At 38.8% G+C, this 23,316-nt stretch overlaps 1 protein-coding gene across 3 annotated transcripts in view; it reads left to right on the forward strand.

The window, feature by feature from the left end:
• Positions 1-23,316, forward strand: part of nAChRalpha7 (nicotinic Acetylcholine Receptor alpha7) — a 114,411-nt gene that overhangs the window by 16,299 nt on the left and 74,796 nt on the right. The gene's annotated exons all lie outside the window — the stretch shown is intronic.

Consider the following 23,316-nt stretch of genomic DNA (forward strand, 5'->3'; position numbering starts at 1 on the left):
GAATGGATAAATATTTATGGTCGTCATGTGGCAAGTCAAGTATGCCTCAATGAATATGCAAGTAACTAGCCAAAGGTGAAAGCCTCCTTTGTTCCTTAAGTTTAACCAAACGAGGCCCCCTACACCCCGTGATTTCATTATCATTTTGCATCTAAAATTCATCAATTCAGTTGATTTCCAATCTTGAAATCTTGCTTATTAATAAAACATATACTCTAAATCTCACTTCTTTTTCGATTATGTTTATATAATAATAATATTTGATGTCTCTTAAAAAAGTGTTCTTAATGGTTTTAGTTACAGTTTAGTTAAGGCATGTTAAATGGTCTCGTCAAAGCATTGGAATGTTGGCAATATAAGAGGATAAAAGCAGCTGCAGATTGACGAAGCTTTATGCTTATTACTGCTATTTGCTGTTTTTGTTGGCATTGGCTTCTGTTGTTGCACTAACGGCACTTTTGCATAAATTGCAAAAAAAAAAAGAAGGAAAATCCTCTCGCATTGCGTATACGCAGCGTTGAGCAAGCGATGGTAATGCAAATTGTCGTCAACAGCGAATGTTGCTCGGCTTCTGGATTCGAATAGTGGATTCTGGATTCAGATTCAGATTGCCAACTGCAAACTGCAAACTGCAAAAGTCCCTACTCCATGGGCCCACACAGTTGCTGCCACTTAATGCATGCCCAATTAATGCAGCTTAGTGCTGGCAGAAACAGGACAAAACAGAACAGAACAGAACAGAACAGGATAGAACGAGGCATGATAAAGCCATGAGAAAAGCAAAATGGCAACAGAGCATCGCAACTTCCATGGCATGTTGCAATTAAGTATGACAAATTACTTGACAAGCGCCTCTGGATGCCGCCGCTACAATGTTCAAGTTGCACTTCATCGTCATCGCTTGACGGAACCTTCTTTTGCGCTCCTCGTTCTCCCCATCTTACCACCCGTACTATCAACATCCCATCTAGTGTCTCAAACGACCGCACAGTGTCTTTTGCCAACAACAGTATCACTATGATTCTGAGCGTGAATGCGTGTTCAGTTACTGACACTTGCTACAGCTCCATCTCCTGTTCTAGCCCCACGCCGATTCCGATCCCCACTCATGACATTCTGTTCTTTTATTCCTTCTTAGAGTACATCTTCATCTTTGTCTTTTGCTTTCGTTGTCGTGTGCATGTTAGCCGTAAACAGAATTTAATTAAATCTTCACCTACTCCAACAGTAAACACTTTAAACATGGCCCACATGCAAATCCATTTCGTTTGGATATATGTATATATCAATTTAAATTGAGGCGCTACCTTTTCCGCATAGACCAGCCAAAACGAAGAGCCATTAGAATAAGCGAAACCAACAATAAAAAAAATAAGAAAGAAGGCAAAAGTCAGTTGAAGTTAGATATCTTTCTTAAATAGCTACAAAGTTCATATTGTTGAAGATGTTATCCATTTCGCAAGGGTATAAGAATGTGGGTTTGCCACAAAGAATGCAGCTAAAAACAAAAAGAAAGAAAAATCTGAAATATATTTGTTAGAAATATAAATACAATATACAAAAATATGATAGAAATTCACAAAAATATGCAGCAAATACTTCAAGTTCATTCTCTCAAAGAGTGGCAAGGGGCAGTTAGCAAAGGAGAAGGCATCAAATGATAAAGGCGAACGAATGAAACGTGCCTCAAAAAAAGCGACCAAAGGCAAACCTGGATAAGTGATTTGGTTGTTGGAATTGAAATGGTTGAGTTATCTATTGCCACCACCAATACCACAACCACCAACCACAGTGGTTTCTGTTACCTGCACTGTCTGAGCAATTTATTATTCTTTCGGCTATAATGGTATGGTGTATGGTAGTTGTAATTCTTTAAAAACGTATATTATTCTTTTTATTTCAAATTAAAGTCTTCAATATATTAATTGATTGCAAAGGCTCAGCTTAAATTTGGCACTTGAGTTGAATTTCTGATGTTTAAAGTTGATACCGATGACAACTTTGTAGATCACTTGAGGTGTAATAGTTAAGCCCTCCTCATTAAAGTAAGCGAGATTTTATATTAAGTGTAAAAATCTTGGCCAATTTATGCTATACGTATATACATACGCTGTTTGCTTGACTTTACACACAATTAGGCTTACATTTTACACGAATTTCAATTTGCAAGGTGTGTGTCTGCCTGTGTGTTTGTTGGTGTGTGTGTGTGTGTGTGTGTAAGGGAAATCATGTAAAATGGCTTCCTTTATGCAAGTGCCGCCTTGTCGCATGGTTAACAAATAGTTATTACGCAGCGTGGGAGCCAAAATTAAATAAGATTCTGCGACTCGTACTAATGCCTGGGGCGACGATGTTGCTGATGCTAGTGGAGTTGGGGTTTTTTTATTCTCCATGTATGTATGTATGTATGTATATGTATATTCTGTTTCCCCGAGACTGAGACCGAGACTGACTTTGACTCTGAATCTGTCTGTTTCCGTGACTGGTGAATGTGAATTGTGAATGTTGTAGTCAGTCCACTGACTCCTGCTGATTCAGTCGACTGGCAATTTGTTTATTTGATTGCATTTTGGCATGCTGTGTGGCAAAGAAGCTAAAGGAGCCGTGCATATAGAGTAGCATTAGGGCAATGCCGCGAGTCTGTGCAGTTAACTGGAGCAGTTAGGGCGAACGAGTACAAATCAAAGTCAAATCTGTGGTAAGTGTTGCGACAAATAAAGTGCGCAGCACAATCAATTTACCTTTTTGGTGTTCCTTTTTGTGTCCTTGGGGTCTCTCGCTTGATGTTTTTAGCAACGAGATAACAATAATTTTTCAAACTCATTGTTTATATAAGCAGATCTCAAACTAAAACTAAATACAAGTGTTTCTATCTAACTTTGCATCTTGAACATAAGCCGTATGTCCATTTGAAATTGAACATAACTTAAAACTCTGCCCAGCTAATGTCTATCGACTCAGACATATGTACATACATAGTAGCCGTAGTTGAACGGCAGGTGTCAAATGGACACCATCAATGGACGTCTGCATCTAAGCTGCTATGCACAAGTGTTCACATCAATGTTTATGACCAAAGTCGCAGCACAAACTCTACTTCAGAGGCGAACTTAAATCCAAATCCAAACGCCATCGAAAATCCCGACCAGAACCAAAATTCGAGTAGTGCCAAAGGCAGATAAGCTAAGTAGGCTGGCTGGCTGGTTGACTGCCCTGTTTGGCCTGGTCGATGCCTCCTGTGCCTGAGAATCTAGAATGGAATCTGAATTGTAATCGGAATGGCTTTCGACTGCAGTTAGTCGACTTCGGCGTGGTAAATTTCAATTTGGAGAAACGTGCAATGCATTCTGTGTTAGTTTTTTTCTTTTCTTTTCTTTTCTTTTCTTTTCTGTTCTCTTCTCTTCGTCTTTCTTTCGTTTTCGTTCGTTGTTGTTCTTGTTCTTGCACACGTGCAGAGAATTTCTTTCACCCGGCCACGCCTTTGGCGTTCCAACGCCTACTTCTTATCCTTATCCTTGTCGCTGTCGATGTCGACAAGAGATGTTTGGAATTCAATTTTTGTTTGAGGCTAGAAACCTACACTGGAGAAAATTGCCCAGTTAAAGTAATGAAGAGGAAGAAAAGGAAAATGCGCTTTAATTCAAGATTTTATCATTATAGAAAAATTGATTCTGTAGGCTTTTACAAGTGTTTAAATTTCCCAATTATTTTCTAGTTTAATTGGCTTGGACTTTATGTATTCCATTCATTTCGTTAAAGTATTGTATACAAATTGTGGACATATCTATACATACAAATATGTATGTAAATGAATGTATGCTGTGGCATTCATCAGTCTCCATTGAGATTGTAGGCTCATCTTTCTTCTCGGGGGCAGGTCATAAATTAGATTGGTACCATCGCGAGCTGCGACAAAGACGTCTATCCTTTATTATCCTGTCACACGCATGTCGACAGTGTTGTGCCATAGGGAGGAGGACATTCACACCAAGTGTTGCCTATAAATGCCCGCAGCTAAGTGCCAAGAGTCGAACACAGCCATGCTGAAGCAGAATCACCGCACCGGGCTAAAGCGAAAATTTAGGTAACTGCAATGTCAATGATGGCAGATGCAAGTTGAATGGGCTCTAAACACGTTAGCTAATGGGATTTGGTTTTGCCCTTTTATCCTTTTTTGTGTTTTTAGGGAGTTTACATGTTTTTTCTTTCACATGCATCGATTTGTCTGTGGGAAATGGCCATGGTCTTGTATTTTGTCATTAGCAGAATGCAGCCAAACTATTTTTTTCCTCCACGACGTTAACTACATGACACGCTTTCCAACACTGTAAACGCATAGAACATATTACTCATACGACACTAACTAATCCAATCTTTTAAATATAGAAATCCTTATGCCATATACATATGCAAAACCTCTTGAATTGTTATCGAATCTCCGCTTTTGTTTATGTAATCTGTGGCTGTGCACTCGTCCACTGTTTCGTTTTCGCATAAAACTCTTCCGTGCGTGGATTTGTTATGATTTGGGGATGTCGGGGCATGAAGATTGCGCGCACTCATAAATCATAGTGTCCTGTTATTGTAGCCACTTCAAAAATGCTGCAGTCAAAAAGGCTCCCCATCTTCACTGCGCTATATACTCTTCTTCTCTTTCTCTCTCTCTCTCTCTCCCTATCTTGGTCTTTCCATCTGCATCATATTCAAGCAGTTTAAATCGGGGGTTACCACTCTACGTGCGTAACAAAGAATCAAATTGGTGCACTTTCTGCAAACCGATATCAGCTGCCAAGGGCCAACTGCAATTGCAGCACACAGTACAAATTGAGTTGCCATTGCAGTTGCAGCTTTCAGTACACTCACTTACCATTACCCCCTTTCGTTCGTTCCTTTTAACCAGAATAACCGAAACACAAGGCAAGGAAAATTTAAGCTTATCGTTTCGTTTCTTTAGCACACTGAATTAGCCTTTGACAGTGATTTGATTTTAAGCTCTGTATGCTGTCTGGGCGGATGTTCCTTAGTCTGGTTGTGGCTTTACCCGATTACCATTTACCCGACTCAATTTCGTGTGCGTCTATTAGATTAGAAGCTATGTTACCAGCTACCAGTTATGGGTGCTTGTCACTTGGAATTAGATATATGTACAATTTGAATATAGGGGTTTCATAAATTTGAGGGAATATTCTACTTTTAGCAGTTATCAAAAGAATTCATAAACTTTAGTTTCAATTTATTAATAGATCTTAACTTATTCAATTTCCTTATGCTTTCTCTCATCCTATTTACACACACAGGCGGACTTGACAGTTGACAAGTTTTATATAGAGCAGAGCGAAATTTGTCAAAGTCAAAGTCACTTTCCTGTCTATTGATTTTGATGGCAGAGCAGAGTGGCGGCAATGTGACTCAGCAGGCATCCTTTTTGACTTTACTTGACAGGCCAAAAGTGTGATGTGGTTTGTGTAAAAAGCAAAACAGAGAATGCCAAATATTTACCAAGAAATACTCACGGAATATGTAAAGCGACGGTTTTTTGTTTCTTATTTTTTTTTTTTTTTTTTTGTGATGAATGACTTTGAAAAGGAATCATTGCACTTAATTGCCATGCAGATTACCAATTATCCTTCATTATTTTATGTCTTTTTAATGAGTAATTACTATGGCAAAAGCAACAAAATAATATAATGCACCAGCGACTTTAAGAGAGTGAGAATGAGGGACAAAGAAATCGGTAAGGAAAAGGAGTGAGGGAAAAGGACCTTAATGTCTCGTCACTGTCTAGCGCTGTCATTGCACTCCCAAGCATTTTTGACATTTGCATAAGCATTTCCCTGCATTCCTTAGCTATTCCCCCTTCAACTTCAACTTCAACTTTGTCTTGAAGACACATTCACGTGCCGTAGGAGCCAGCACCGACTTTTGCAACCAGCATCTTTGTGGTCTCTTGTATTGCCCTTGCCTAGGGGACTCGGAGAGTAGAAAAAAAAGAAAGAAAATAATAATAAAATAAAACACCGAAAGAGAGAGTGGGAAAACTTGCAGGGAATGAGGTTAAGCAGCAAATGAGGAAGTCACTATCATGCTCTTGAGAAATTCTAGGCCGGATGCTAGGCAAATGCAGCTACCCATTTTGCAGGAAATTCACAATAAAACAATTTTGTTCTTGATTAAGTGTTAATACAAGACTTTTCCTATACCCTGCAACGACAACCAAAATAGGAATTCCCTTAAAGTTGATGGGTTACAACAGAGCAGAGCATAAATGGCATAAGTTTAATCTATCCAGGCAATATAAGGCAAGTGGGAACAGTTGTAGGTTTTCGCTTCTTCTTCTTCTTCGTCGAGTCAAATTTAAAATAGTGGCAGGGAGTGCGTTTGGTTATCTAAAAACATTAGCATTAGCCTAAGAACCACAAGCTAAAAACCACGAAATAAAGAAAAAAAAACTAAAACAAAAAAGTAAACCAAAAGAAGAGCATGAAAAGGAAGATGGTTCCACACTCTCAGATCTCTTTTTCTCCCACCAAACACACACACACACACAATTACCCTCGTTCCTCTGTTGCATCCCCTCTCGCCCTGCCCTCTTCGAGCCACTCACACTGGCTTCACAAAAACCCATTGCAAGCTCCTGGGCCTCTTTGCGGAGTCTCGCGTATTTAATAAATTATGCAAAGTAACCAAATTTTTTTTGTTGTTGTTCCCCCCCCTTTTTTTTTTTTTTTTGCAATGAAAGCCACCACATGCATTCGTTGGCCGTGGGTACTCCATTCTACGGGGCCGTGCAGGAGCAAGTTCTTTGTGAATAATGCATACATATTTAATGGATTAAGCGGCTGCATTGCCCATTGCTGAGATGCCAGATAGAGGAATGTGCAAAAGGAAGACTTTAGGCTCCCCCATGCAGGTATCGTACCGAGCATAACGAGGCGGGGATTCAAGTGTGTACATGTGTATGTACATACATACATACATATAGACACTTGTTTGGGAACACGGAATACTCGGCATGGCCTTGCAGTACACAAAGGCGTGTAATTCGATAGGGTTACAGTGTTGGAAAATTTACGCAAACGAGTGTTTTAAAATCTATTATCATTTCAATTCTATGAACAATTAAAGTGTGAATAGGGATGGTAAGGATGGTCTGGAGGTAAAGCAAGGAAAAGAAGGTGTTAGATAATAACGTTTATACTATTCGCCTTGTTTAAGTTAATTAGGCGATGTATGCCAGCAGATAATAAAATAAATTTGCAAAAATTCTAAAATTAAAAAGAATGAGAAAAATAGGCAAAGAAAAGTAATATAAATGTAATCAACTTAACTTTAACCACAATTGTGTATTAAACAAGAAGGAAGAAGATAAAAAAAGACACAGACGACAAGAAATAGAATTGAAATTTTTCGTGAAAATTAAAAATACAAATATACAGGCAAGAACAAAATTCCACTTGTACACGTATACATATATACACATATAACTGTATGTCTGTGTGTGTGTGTTTATTTTCTGGCGGAGATTGAATTTCCACAGCAAGGGGGAAATAGCTCAGCAAGGAATCAGCTTATCAAATTACCAAGCCGTCCCAACGCAGATCCAAAGAGGAAGGAATTGCGAAACTTGAGGTTTAGTTTGAGGTTTGTCAAGACAATTTAAAATTTGAGGCATTAGGATATGGCTTTGCCATTTTGCCATGTTTATTTAACTCGGTTTTTTTTTTTTTTTTTGGCAAACAATTGTCTATGTATGTGTATTTTCGCACGATTTGATTTAGCATACATACATATATCTCTATTTTATGTTATTTACACATTGACCAATTGACCAATTGACCAATTGACACTTGTAAAATGACAATGCAAACTGTTGAATTGTTATTCTCTGTCCCATTCTGAGTCCCAAAAATCAATAAAAACCAAAATGTAAATCTATAAAAATGAATATGTAAATAATAGTTGAAATACATCTAAATATAAATGTAACAAATTTTCGCGACTAAATCGCTGGAAGAGAGAGAGACAAAGAAATACATAAATAAAGATTTTCAGCAAGAGGAAAATAGAAATAAAGTGATATATGTATGTATTTAATTGAAATTTATTTAGCACACTTTACCATGCCTTATCGCTTGCTTAGCATACGAGTATGTACTTACTTACTGCTATAGAGACCATGAAAACAATAAATATTGGTTGGCCAGAGCCAAAGCTAAACATAGTAGAAACATTTAACAATTCTTTAGGCATGACTTGGTCCTTATATCCAGATAAAAGTGCATAAAAAGTTGAGTCAATTCTGGATTATTCTAAATTTAATCATTTCGATGGTCTACAAATTAAAGGTGGGCTCTAATCTGATGACGTGAAGTGTATTAGGCTAATCTTTTGGGTTTTTCAATTTAAGCCATATGAAAATCTTGAAGGCTCTACTTGAATTGCCCTTAAAGGTAACAAGAAAAAAAAAAGCATAAACAACAAAGAAAAGAAAAAATCCATTAAGTTGTTTATTGCATTTCATCAAAAATTTATTTCAGTGTTTTATTAAATTTTTCCTATTTGTTTATTTGCTTTTCTGTTTTCTTTTCTTTTTGTCTTCTTCAGATCTGTGTTGTTGTTGTTGTTGCTATGATTCTTTTCTTTTTGTTTTATTCATTTTCAAACTTGGTATTTTCATTTCGCAATACAAACGGAAAAAAACAAAAAAAATGTATTCCAACATGCATAGGAGCAGGGGGCGTGACCACATTTTATGGCTAAACAGCGGTCAGGAAGCAAAAGGAGCAGAGAGGAGTGTGATATTAGATGGGGGTGGGGAAAGGGGGGTGGGGAGACATCTCTCATAGGTTGCCAAATCGCATTAAACATTTTAATGACTGCCAGTGACTGGGAACTTGGGCGTTTGGGTGTGTGTGTGGAGAGAGAGGGTTGGGGGAGCGATTCAAGCCAAGCCAATATAATGCTTAGAAAGTGCCTAACCACATAAGTAGCTATAATTTTGCTAATTTGGGTAAAACAACACCAACACGTCAGCCAGGGGGATCTTCGTGTGGCATAAGTGTGGTGCGGGTGGTACGGGTGGTACGGTTGGTGGGAATGGCTAAGGCAATTTAAGAGGACAGACGGTGCACAAAGAGGGTAACGAATGGCAAGAGACAAGCTTAGGCTCTGATGTTTATGTAGGCCAGGAAATGGCAAATGGAAAACAACATCAAGCCAAACCCATATGGGTCCTTTTACTTCCATTTCTCCTCTTGTCGACTTCTGCCCCCCGCCCCGCCACTTCCACATTTTGCACACTAGCACAAAAACAAGAGCAAATGCTTGAAAAACAGTTGCAAGTTAGCATTTAAAATGGCAAATTGAGCAAAGATGATTTCAAAATGTTTTTAAATTACAATAAATTGTTTAAAAGGAAATTCAATTTGTTCGTTTTCTTTAATTATTTTCAATTTATATACGTCAAATAAAGGAGCATAGTTTAACCACTGCATTACAACGTTATTGTCCTGTGTTTCAAGTGTTTTGTTTATGTGTCCTTATTGAGTGTCCTTGTTGTCAATATTCATGTGAATCGATATTGTTTTAATAGAACTTATTTAGTTGCTTTCAATTTAATTAGTTTAAAGTCACTATCTTTGGGCAAACTTATTACTGAAGCATAAAAACATATAGTTATTAACTAAACTTAGTCGCCAGTGACTAATAAATAAGATAAATTACATAGCGAAATACATATATGGAGAACCAGAAGATTATAGAGTTAAATGTTATTCACTCCCTCCAAGCTCTAACTCCATTCCAATGACTGGCCCACAGCAAGTAAACGCTTAACTTTGTCCTGGTTAAGCGCCAACAGGACCAGGTTCCAAACCCATGTTCAGAGAGTTCCTATACTCTTACAAATTGGTTATAAATAAGTAATCCATGTAAATGAGTGATTTCTCTACAAGTTCTTTGATATAAAAGTTATCGCAACACATTGTTTCGATTCGTGCGATTAAGGTTAGATTAGCTACTAGCAAACTAGCTTTTCTACAAACCGCAAATACCCCAAACTTGTTGCAAAGTGTAGGGAAAAACTTTGTGAAACATTTATTTGCCCAGCCAGCAGATTTATGCCATCACTTAAGGATTTAAGAACTTGGCAATGCTTTTTATATTGGTCAGAATAAAGTTTATGTTGGTTTAGGGTATGTATTCCATGTATTTTATATGCATTATGTGCATTTAGTAAAATAATACTAATACTTGTATTAATTTTTTTTGATAGTTGCTTTCTATTGCATTCGTTGAATGTTGCTTTCTTTCATTCTTGGCACACTTCAAGCGCATTATTTGTGCCGTTGACCCCGAAGGCAAAGGGCGACAGAGAGTAGAGAGAGAGAGAGACAGGACATGAAACAGGGGATGGCGACAACGTGGCTGTCCAAATTATTGTAGCGGTGACAGGAAAAGGAGCAGAATCCTGCTGCCTCTGCTGTGGCAACCGCAGCACGTGATTTGGACTGAGATTAAAATTGCGTCTACACTGGAAACAATTTTTGGCAAGCGCCAAAAAAGAAACCCATTACAACCACATGAGCACTTTAGCGCACCTGTCGGCTTATTTAGTATCTGCAGCTGGATGGATGAACTTTAGTTTATTCTTCTTTCGTCAAGTGTATGTTCCCTTTGTGTGTGTTTTGGCTAAATAGAATGTGTGTGTTTTTTGTGTGTTTCTCTTGTTGTTGTATTCTTTTCTTTTGTACTCTTTCGCGTAAGATGTGTATCCATTTTAGTTTTCAGTCGTACCAAAAACGTCTGTAAATTAAAGTCATTTTTATGTTGATTTTCCAAACAAATATCAAAAGGTAAAGCTTCTGCGATTTCTTTGTTGTTTAAGTTGGTAAATAAATTTTTAAATGCAATTTTTGTTTAAAAAGGACAATAATTAAACTCAGTAGAGAAGCTTCTAAAGACAAATTCGAATTATTAAAAAATTTTCGATAGATGTGTATACAAATTATTTGTGTTGTTCAAGGCTAAAGTCATATAGCCAGTTGGGTTTTAGCCATTTATGCTAGGGTAAACAATCTTCGGTGCATACAAAGTTAAGACCGAGCAAGCAGTTTTGTTTTTTGTAATTGCTCAGTCTTCGTACTCCTCCACTTATGGCCACAATCTCTATTTTCTATTCTCCATTCTCCATTTTCCTTGCATTTGTATGCTGTGGTTAGTTTGTTACCACAAGCTTTAAGCATTTGCCCAGGTTAATGCCCATGCTTGGCCTGGTCCTATGCCTGGGCTTCAACATGGGCTTGCTGCTCGTTCTAGTTGCTGCTGCTGCTGCTATTCACTGTGTTGCTGCATTTGTTGTTGTCACTGCTGACAGGTGACGGTGACAGTCGACTAATTGGCACCGCATCACCACCAGCCAACTAGCCAACCAGACAGTCAGGCAGTCAGGCAGCAGGCAACCGAACAACCGAGGAACAACCTGAACAGGAACCCAACCAGCAGCCAACTCCAACCCACACAATCTTGCAAGTTGTTGTCAGTGAAGCAGAAAATAGTCCGGTTTCAGTTTTGGTTTTAGTCCTTTGGTTAACTCCTCTAAGTCTCTTTGCAGGATTCTTATACTTTATGATTAATTTTACATTTGCTTTAATCGTCCTCGTTGCCTTTGTATTTAACAATTGTTACACGTTTCAATCAATTAATTAAACAATCAATCCCCTGAATTGAGTAAATCTAATTCTAAATCGAATCCTTGCGAACATTTAGTTTCGTATCAATATTAATATTTGCATTTAACTTACAAAAGCGCAATTAGCCAAGTGCCAAGTGCCAAGGGCTTATCTGTCCTTGTAAACGTCCATCGTCAACATCATCATCGTCATTATCTCCATCAGCTTCATCATCATCATCATCATCATGCTGATTAAATAGCTCTAAATAGTTTATAAATAAAAAAAACTTGCAGCTCTTGCTAAAATGTTATATGTACACAAGAAAAAAAGTTTCAAAGTTTCCTCTTCAAACAGAGTGAAAGACAGTTGACACTTTTACCCAAAAATGAATAAAATTTCTTATATTTTAATTACAATCTGGAATTCTGTTCCTTATGGGAGGAGAAAGGCAAGATTGGCAGCTGCTTTCCTGTTAAATTTTAAAAGTGATTTTCTTTAGATATTCCAATAGGCTATATTATTATAAGGGTAACTATAATAACATCTGATCTGAACATTTGATTGGAAAGCTAAAAGTATTCCAAGAAGGGAAAATGCCAACAAAAGAGTAAATAAACATTATCAACATTATGAACTCATTCTTATGATATCAATTGAAATTTTTATTAAACTCTTAACGGAATGATCGATATGATGACTGTCAGATAGCCATTCCTTTGCCACTTACACTCTGTTCCCATCTCTCACATAGTTGGTTGTAATTTTAAATATTTAAACAAAAGTTGAAGCGCTTCTCATAATCGCTACACCAACTGCTATGGCAGAGCGCCGACAGCTGTTGGCTGCAGTTTGTCTGCATATCTGACTGTTGGTATGTCTGTCCGGCTGTCTGTCTGTGTGTCCAAACTGGCTGTCAAGCCTAAATTATTCAACGGCAAAGGGGTGGCTAGGCGAAAAGCTTGATACATCCTCTAATGGTGTTTACATGCTCGATTATAATGCTCCGTGAATGGTTAGCAGATAATGCATTTAAATAGTTGAGTTTCCCGGCAAGCAAGTGGGCAGGATGGGGTTTGGTGGGTTTCTAGGCAGTTATTGTGTTGCACCTTCTTCGTATGCAGCAGCCCTCCGCAAATGGATTCTCCACCCCCTCGCAATAGTAAGGCCGATGGTGAATATACTGTGACTGTTTGTGTGTTTGCCTGTTTGGGCAGCCGCCATCTGTGCTCTGGTAAATAGAGAGCAGAAATAGCCACGGCTGCAGTTATATATTTATTTTACTTATATGCGGATTAAAACCAGATTCGCTGACGTTGCCAACAACTGTGAACTGTGGGCATAAAACAGTTTTGCTACAAAATGCCCAGAATGAAGAGGAGAAACGGTTAAGAATAGATTAAATGTACCCAACTCAATGCAGAGTGTGCCAGAATTTCAGGGTTGCTTGTCGTTATCCATCGCATTCTATTCCATAACCTAACCGGCATCCAACACCCACCACCCGCCACCAACCTTTTTATTTTGTTAATGATTTATGCGATCTGTGGAGGAGTCAGTTCAGCTTCCTTTATAGTCTTTACCCGAAACAGTAAGGTGAACTGAGCTGTTGGCGGTTTCTGCGGCTTTTGCGGTCCCCTTCCATCTGCCCATCATACCATCATCCCACCACCAGCCTGTTATCATCATTCCGTTTGTTCGGTTCGGTTCAGTTTCGTTTGGTTTAGTTTGGTTTGGTTTGGTTTGGTTAGGTATGTGTCAGTATTTGGGCCTCGCTCTCAATTTTCTGTGTGTTTTGCGGTTTCGGTTTTTTGGGGTGCAATTAGTATGCCTAATTTTCTAGCCAACAAAATTAAAGACTCTCAAAAAGTTGTCTGCAACAAAAACATCAACACATTTAAAGTTAGCCAATAGCGAAAGCTGAATTGAAGTCAACTTTGTAAGAAACTCCAAGAATATCAGGGATGGACAGGATCTTTGTTTTCAAAAGATCGTTGAGTGGCCACGAGGTGGTGGCTCATATATGGATCTTTTTATATTCAGGATTCCAATTCAATAATTTGTTATTATAAAACTCAAGAAACTTGCTAACAACAGAACTACTTTTAATCCCTAAATTATACATTAATTAATAGTGTTTTTTAAGCAATTTGCTTGCATACACTGCGTATGCGTTATGTATCGTGGTTGACAAGCATTTTTAGTTACAATCATTAAAAGCTTAGATGGGGTGTTTTATTCATAATAAAGACTAAACTGGAAGAATGTAAAAGGCTTAATTAATAGTTGATTGCGAATTATATGGTTATTTGAATACATTTTTTTGGGGCATGGCAATTTGACTTACTGTGTTAACTTTTGTCACACAGATGTCACTCAAGAGACAAAAGAAAAACAAACTTTTAACCGTGTTGTTGTTGTTGTTGTTCCTTTGGGGGTGCTGAGATTGCTGGAAATTGGCCTAGTTAAAGTATTTATAGAATTTTTTGGCTTAAACGTCGAGCATAACTTTTTAGTTATGATGACTAAAATAAAACTAACAATAAAACCCAATTCGCAGTTGTTGTCCCTTCTGTCGTTCGTTTACTGTGTTCGTTTTTTATTTCTATTTGGATGCTTTTTCAGTCACCGCATTCAATTTGGTCCACAAAGCCGGTAGACAGAGGCTTTTTTTTTGGCATTTAAAATTAAACCAAAAATAGGAATGCGGTTCATCGCCACCTGAGTAACAACCAGAATGAATGCTGCTGGTTAGAGACAGGTATAACAACAAAAAAAAAAACAAAAAAGGTAAAATGGCAAAAGGAGAAATGCTGAATGATGGTGCTGGAAGTGGTGGAGGGTGGTGGTAGAAGTAGGCGGATAGATGGAACTTTGCCACTGCTGAATGGAGGTTCAATGGCCTGTCTACAATAACAGAAGCAACAACAACAACAACGGGAACAACTGCCAGGCAGTGGCCGGCGCAAAAGATTGCAAGCAATAAATTAAAATGCCAAAACAAAAGTTGCTCATACGCCGCGTTGCCAGCACCAGCAAGTTGCAGCGACAATGTCCGCTGGGTTCAGTCGTTATATTTTTGTTGCTATTCTTGTTGTTGTTGTTGCTGCTGCTTGTGTTGGCCTTTTTTTTTTTGTTTTTCGCTTTTTGCTTTCTGGTCTTTTTTTGTTTTTGTTTTTGCGTGAAGTGAAGCCAACATTCCTGAGCCTGGACTATGGCCCGGTCCCGAACCTGGACCCGTACCCGGGCGCGACAGTCTGCAGCGGAAGTTCGGGTGTTGATAAAGCGGAAGCTGTGATAGTTGTGTCCCAAACTACCTGCCAACTTTGTGTGACTGTGTCATGGCAGAGTATACAAGCAAGGCATGTGCATTCATTCACACGCCGTGAGCCAACTGTTTCTGGCATCTTTTATAATCTCAGATCAGGCCAATATCTAAGGTGTCCCATGATTGCGATTTCGACATACAATTGTTTGGTCAACATGTCGGATGAGTGATATTCATTTTCATAAACATTTTGTTGTTGTCTGAATCCATGTTGAAGTTAAAGCAAGTGGTATTCGTCTAGCCGATCCTTTGTCCATCAACTTTTAGTTATTTCTTGTGGCTCACATTGCCATTTTGCATCATTTTCTCGCAATTTTCACTGTGTAGCGCTACCTTTTTTTCATTTCTCATCTCTTTTTTTTTGGCTCGTTTTTTTTTATGTTTTGCTTCCTTTTCTCTGGGAACGTGTAACAGAAAAGTTTTATTTGGTAGCTACACTCAACGCCATAAATATGCAGACGAAAATGTTATTTTAATTTTCTTTGCTGTTGGCTCTGCTGCTCTTGATGTTGTTGTTGTCGTTGTTGCTTCTCGTTACACTTACTTCAAAGACATGCACAAAGGACAAATTGGAAAAGTTATATACACTTTTATACACACACACACACACACACACCAAGCGAACTCATATAGAGACGTATGGGAAAGTTTTTGTGAGCCTAACACCACCCATACCCCCGCCCCCCCATGTTGATGGGGTATAGAAACATGCATAAATAAATGACATTGATAATGAACAATGAAGAATTTCACAGTTCCTTGTTCTTGTCACTGCCCCCAACTAAGATTGTATACATACAATGTATATATTTCTGCCGTTTGGCATTATCTCAATATAACAATTAATTGAAGTCTGAAAATGTAAAGGAAATACTTTGTACAGGGCACAGTTTTGATTAATTTAGTTGATTACCAGTTGCCTAAATATGTCTGTGTCTGCATGTTCATGGAATAGTCAAATTTGTAGCTTTTGTGTGTGACATAATTATCATTAAGGGGAGCAGCAAGCGATTTATCCATACGCAATTTTCCATTTAACAATTATGCAAAATACACATACACACATACCCACACACCCACACAGATATTATGTGTATGCCGAGGACAATTTTGTTGTGTTGCTGCAGTATGGCAATGGCAATGGCAAATATGTGAAATTTCACGCATTGCTAAAGCCCTAAAAGCCGTTTATGTGAAGGGTCCCCCGTTCCCTGTATCCTCGTCATCTACTCTACTAGACTCACACCTCGCCCCTTCATCATCATCAGCATCAGCAACAACATATAACCACCCACAACCGCTCATTCGATAGGCGGATTATCGAAATTCCAATATTCATTTACATACTTTGCGCTGCTTCATTCAGCGAACTGGCCGGATGAGGTACAACTGGGCGAAGGAGGGGCTAGAGGAGATGGAGGTAGTGAGGGGGGCAAGAAAAAGGGTGAGTGGTTGGTAATGCACTCGCTAATGCACCGACGTGTGCATAAGCCGACTGACTGCCATCCCTTCCTGCCCTTTCTGGAGCCCCCGCCTCGCTCCAAAAATGGAAAATGGTGGGAAAAGTAATTTGCATACACACATACACACACACACAAACATATAGATAGATATGAAGAGAGACGCGGAGAGACCGAGTTGGCAAATGACTTGGCAATATTCGGAGCCATGGAGTGGTGTCAGCAGAGCAGCAGAGAGGGAAAGGATGTGGAGGGCAAGGCTAGGCCCAAATCGTGAAGTGCAAAAGCGCAATTAATAACAGAGGAGCACATCCTGGGACGAGCATTGCCCCCAAACCTCACCCCGAAGTATCCCATTGCCACAAAAAGTGCACACCGGAAGTTGCATTCCCAACACCGGGTTTCCCTTGCAGATTTTCCCTACCTCGACTGGTGTGCAGTTTGTATGCAAATTCTCTCTACATTGAACAAAAAAAAAAAGTAAAAAATAAAATGAGAAACCCAAAACCAAAAACTGAGGAAAAAGTAAGTTAGTTGGTTGGGTTTAGATAAGGATTTTGCGATTGATTCAGCATTTATTCAACATGAAATCTCTGCAGAATATCTAAATATAAATGAATTTGTGGCTCCATACTGTGTGGAGTGGCAGCATCTCGAAAGAAAACTCGCATACACTGAGCGCAAATCAAAGCAAATTAAATATTCAAACCAGCTGGTTTCCAAAGCTTTCAATCAATTAAATCAATAATATTTGCCAAAATTCAATCTTCAGTGATGAGAAAACAAGCTATAGATTGACTGACGAAGACTTATTTAGTTTAGTTAATACATAAAAAGGACTGTTTTTGGTGTTAACAGATCAAATATCATCAATGAAACTAGACTAAAGAAAAGCAAGACAAGACAGAGTCCTATAGGTATATGGCACTACATTATCTCATCAAACACTGGTAAACTATATTAACTAACTACAACTAGTTTAGTTACTATATATCTGGGTTCAATCGATATGAGTTTAGTAGTTGTGGTAGCTATTGAAAGTTCGAGTTGTAATATATTGAGAAGTTGCTAAATGAAACTAGAGTGTTTAGACATTTCTGGTCTCTCAGTGTAAGGATAATTGTTTTTGTTACTTTAGCATATAGAGAAAACATACATGAATATTTATAGTATAGATGCATATACATTTACCTATATAAATATATATATGTACATATATATATGCATGTATCAAATAGGTACAATAGACTTTAATGGATTGTAGCCATACTATTTGTAGTGCTTAATTTCATTGTTTGCCGCCCATTTGAAGTAGTCGGTTTTTATTGGTTTTGTCTTTAGTTGCTTTTCTTTTTACTCGGGCTAGGTTGGCTTCCATTATGCGGCAGCTGGAAAACGATGGCAGAGAAAAGAACAGACCAAACAAAGTCCTTGCCCGCCAGACATGTTTTCGACTAGTTGCAATTTCTATGAAGTTGCGGCCAAGTATGAGTAAAAAACAAAAACGAACCTTAGACTAAAAGTTTGGGGGCGGGATGATACCTAAAAATCGATGACAGAAACTGGCAATGTTGTTGGCTGCTGTTGCTGCTGCTGCCTCTGCCATTACGACGACTTAACATTTTTATGCTAATGCAATGACAAAGCCGACATGAGTTGGTGCTTTCATCAGCCCACTTTTCCAGACAACCAGCGACCCACAAACTTAACCACACACACTGGCACACCCACACCCACACCCACACACCCACACACAAACATTTATTGCATAACATTTAACAACTGCCAAGCGAAAATGCCATCTAGCTCGACATTGTAATATGTGAAAAATAAGTAGAGCATATGAGGCGTATGATTAATATTTAAATAAAAAGAAAAAAAAAATTGTGTTTGCACAGCCATTGCACAGTGTCACACATCACATTTATATTTGCAGGGACAGGGAAAGATCTTTGTTCTCATAAAAGAGAGAAAGAGTGAGAGAGAAATGTTTAAAATTGTTTTTTTTTTGGTTTTTGGTGTTTTCTTGATTTCGCACCACTGTGCTCTACACTCACTCCGAATGTGCAGGCGCAGCATAAAACAAAACGAAATGAAATTGAAATGAAACAAGAGACTTAAGTAATAACTGCTGTTATTAACAGAACCACATGACTGGTTGTTTTCTGGTCTCCTGGTTTTTCTGGTCGTCTCCGTCGTTGTGTCTATCAGTGACTGGTTTACATTTTATTGCCTACACTCTCCGTCACATTTTGTTATTTGGGGTGAGGCGGCCGGGATATGTTCGAGTGGGTGGATTGGTGGAGGACGGACGCATTACTAGATGTATGAATGTCTGGCGAGTTGTTCACTCGTTTTGGGACTGCTGCCAACAAGAAAACCTACTTTGAGCCAACAATTTTTGGTTGACAGAGAAAAACCCAGCGAATTACTCGTGCGGCAAAAAAGTTCGCCGTTGGCGGTCAAAGGCGGAGGTTGGACCAAAATGTGCATGTGCATGTGCATGTGTGTGTGTGTGTGTGTGAGTGGGTGTGGTTGAATGTGTTTGTCGATTGCACATAACAAGCAAAAGACACAAAAGTATAATGCAATGGTCCAAGGCATCAGCAATAAAGGAGCATCAAAGGACAAAGAGAATGATATTTAATTCCAAAGAAAAAAAAAAGGAGAAAAGGGGCCCGAAAAATATCGTCAATATCGGTTCAATGTCTCTACATTTTGATATGCAAGCTTAGATGGCCTAAAGTCTTTAATCTTTTAGCAAGAAACAAAACATATTGCTAACTGTCGGATATTCAAATTTTTTATGATGCATTTATGTGTATATTTTATATCGCAATTAGTTTAATTGTTTATTTAGTTTCCCTTGTCGCATCCGCACTAAAAGTAGTTGTAATTCAAATGAGTTGCCAACATTTTTGTATACGTCTTATGTATTTTATTATCATTTTGGGAATTTTCTTATGCCCAAAGTACGCTCATAACTATCAGGCACTAACAAATTTCATGTGTCATACGTTTCGTCGTCATCATCATCGTCGTCGACATCGACGTCGTTGTCGTTGTCAATGCCACCCTCCAATGGTCCCCCAATGCCGCTTTCTTGTCGCCTTTTCCACTTTGACAGAGAAGTCGTAAAAGCAGGTCGTCGAGTCTCGCATTTGATACCATTTCACACGGTTGCCATTTACCTTTATATATCCCTTCCAGGCAGAGGCGATAAAGTTCTCTCTTTCAGTTTATTACAATTGACAAACTGATGTTTGCAGATTATCCATCTTCATTTCCCCCCTTCCCCCACCCCATAATATCCATATCTATATCCATTTCCCTTTCCTTTTCTTCTCTTCCTCAAACAACTCATCTTGGCTTGCATTTTTATCATCCATTCTAACATAATTGTAGTAATCTAACAAATATATATAGTTAAATCTTTAATCTAACTATTGTTTAATCAAAATTCGAGGACTTTCTGAAATTTAGTCAGATGTTCAATGTATTTTTGAGTTCTTTTTGTCTGTCATGCAATGCCTTTGCCCTATCGTTGTTTCAATGCCTTTGTGTGATCCCGCATCCGCCCAGAGATATCAGTGCCAGTTGCAATTGCAGTTACCCCAATTGCCAACATTGCCGCTTGATTGACAGTGGCACTGGCACTGGCACTGGCAGTGGTACTCACAATCAGAGGCATAGACAATGAAGTCGGAGGCGAAGACGTAGGCAAAGGCAAAGGCAAAAGCAAAAGCATTGGCACAAAGACACGCCCAAATGCTCAGCTTAGCCCGCTTGTTTGGGCATACAATATAGTCTAGGCTCATAATTAAAATGTGCACAACACAAGTCTCTTTCATCATCATCATCACCATCATCTGTATCGTCATCATAATTTTTAGCATCAGTGCATTAGGTTTTTGGCCAAAAATCTCGTCTACTTTACCCTCGGGCTAGGGCACAGTGCAATATGTTAAAATTTCCCATAACGATGTCAATAGGGAGTGGGCTAAAGGGTGAAAGGATGTTGTGGTGTTGCATAACGATCATACAGCAGTAGCAGGAGAGGCAGCAGGAGCTGTGACCTATCCTTCCTTCCGTTTTTCCTTCTGCCTTTGGCTTCTTTATCATCCGTCGCCTTCATCATCTTCTTTGCTTTCAGAATTTTCATTTCCCTGCAAACACACACACACACACACACACACACACACACACACATTTCATTGGCATTTTTACCCTCCCCTGCTATCTTCGTGTCTGTGTGTGTTGCATATGTTATGGGCGTCGCATTTGTAAGTCTTTCATGACCACGCCCCTGTTCCTCCTAAAATATATAAAGAAACACAGAAACGAAACGAGAAGGAAGCAAAAAAAAAAAAAAAAAACACATGCACAGCTGCCAAACCAATTTCAATATTCATTTTCGTTTCCGCTTCAGCTTCAATGTGCAGAAATTCTTACTTAATCTTGGGTTATGTAATTTTATATGCCTATGCTCTGGCCACCCACTCCTACTCCAACAAGTCCTGCTAAATCTCTTTCTCTCCCCTCCCATCCCCTGTCATCACTTCCCCCTTTTACACTCAGCTGGGCTCTCTTGCCTTAGTAAATCTGTGCTTTGAATTGTTCAAAATCCTCTGCAAAAATTTCGCTTCCTTCAGTGAAAGAAGAAGCCAAAGCAGTGGCCAGTCACCAGGCAGGCGGCAAATGTCGTCAGTTCGTTGTTGCTTGGCTGCTTTTCATAGCACAGTGGTACATCACAAGAAATATTAGCACTTAGTGAAGTCGAAAGCTATCACTGAGATCGTGAGAAATGAATAAATAAAATTTAATGTATTGCATACTTTAAGGGGTCGCAGAAAGTCTAAGAAAAGGTTAAGACATATCATAGGAAACTCACTTTAGAATAATCAATGCAAGATCTCAATCTTATCAAGATCTCGACACGTCACCCATTGAAGATCTTGCCTTAAGTTGGACTTCCAGAAAGTGTTTTGAGACACTGTGCCATGCTGTTGCTGTTTCTGGTCCCCCATCCCTGTCTGTCATGCTGAATTTTGCAAGATTAAAAGCAAAGTGCTTGAACAATTTAAAAAAAAAAAAAAAAGAATAAGCGAGAAAGACACATAAGAGAGGGATAGTGATACAGGGAAGGGGAGATGAAGAGCGAGAGAGCGGCATAGACAGAGATAGCGACAGCAACAGCAACACACACACACACACACACACAGAATGAGAACAAAAATCGGGTGCACATGAAATGAAATAAAATGATGGAAAAGTCTTAAATGTCGGCTTAGGGCGGCTCAGTGCCTGATGGCGAAGCCAGATCCAAAGCCAGGGACAGCGCCAGAAGAGACAGAGATAGATGCAGAGCGAGGGGTTCAGTAGGCAGGTAGGCAGGACTAGGGACACAGAAACACAAAACCGAAAGAGATGGGACCTGGAATTGAGGATTCTGGATTGAGAATTGAGGATTTAAAAGGCGGAGGGAAACATTTTTGCATGTCTCGTGCGACTTTGTGCGGCTTACTAATAGTAGGAGGACACCCAATGAGGAGAAAGACGCATTCAGAGAGCTGAGCTCTGACCACGGCAAATTTTTGCTATCCATCTGCTTTGGCCTGATCCCTCTATCCATCTGCTTTGGCTCCTCTGACTCCGGCACTGGCCTTGGCTCTAGCTTCAGCTCCCACGCTTTCTGAGCTTTCCTCGTGTTCATCCTCTGCTTTCTGCCTACTACTATTCCTGGTCGCTGTTTCTCCTTCTTTCCACATATTTTGCTGCATTAGAGTTTGCCAACATATTTTGCAATTTTTGTGATTAGTTTAATGGATTTATGCACTGCAGTCTCACCACATTAGGCACAAGTTTTGAGGCTCCTCTTGCCCCTTCCAAAAAAAAAAAAAAAAAAACAGGGGAAAAAAACCCTTTTCTCATTTGCTTCTTCTACATTCTTGCTTCTCCTTCTATCCCTCTCTCTCTCTCACTCTCATACTCTTGCAATCTTTTGTTTGGCTGTTTGCAGTTTGCCGTTTGCCTCGTTGGCCAAAATTGAGTTTCTCTCAACTTTTTGTGCCAGCAAAATTGGCAGTTGAGCAAAAATAAATTTAATAATATGCTTCACACAATGTATATGTATGTTAGCATACATACATATACATATCTATGTAGGTATATGTATATAAGGACTGTGTACACAAACTTCTTGTTAAATTGAAATAATCTTTTTTGCAATGAATTTATGAGATGCAGCAAACCATCAACTTAACTGGGCAATTGCCCATATCCAAAAAAAATAAGACAAGACGAAAAGAAAATCAATTACTTTGAACAAAATATATCCGTACCCACATATGTATATAGAAATCAATGGAATCAGCAATAAAGTAACCATAGATGAACCAAATTACCATTTCGATTAGCATTTGTATCCAATATATCGACATCTTGAATGGGTACATGTAGATTGTCTATTGTTTTGGGCCTGAATTGAACATCACACAAGTGTTTTGGGCCACAAGTAACATCAGTGGAATTAAATATTGACTTATCGTCTAGAAATGAATATAACCTTAGCAATTTTCTATGGTCTATTCAGATGGTATACATATTTCTTTCTTAACCCGATCTGTTCATCGTGTTACCCGGTAGTCAAGCAACGTTTTCTCTTCAAAGCTTTTTAAAAGGATATCACAAGGGTATGCTTAATTCAGGGATTGTTTTCTTTTTACCCACACCAATGCATTTGTTACATATGTATGTATGTACATATTTATTTGCATATTTATATATACTTTTTAATCAACTATGGCTGTTGCTGTTTCTGTGGATGGTCCTTGTGCAATTTGATTGAGCGTCGCTTTAC

The sequence above is a fragment of the Drosophila tropicalis genome, unplaced genomic scaffold (assembly GCF_018151085.1).
Source record: "Drosophila tropicalis isolate 14030-0801.00 unplaced genomic scaffold, ASM1815108v1 contig_158, whole genome shotgun sequence".
NCBI classification, from domain to species: Eukaryota; Metazoa; Arthropoda; class Insecta; order Diptera; family Drosophilidae; genus Drosophila; species Drosophila tropicalis.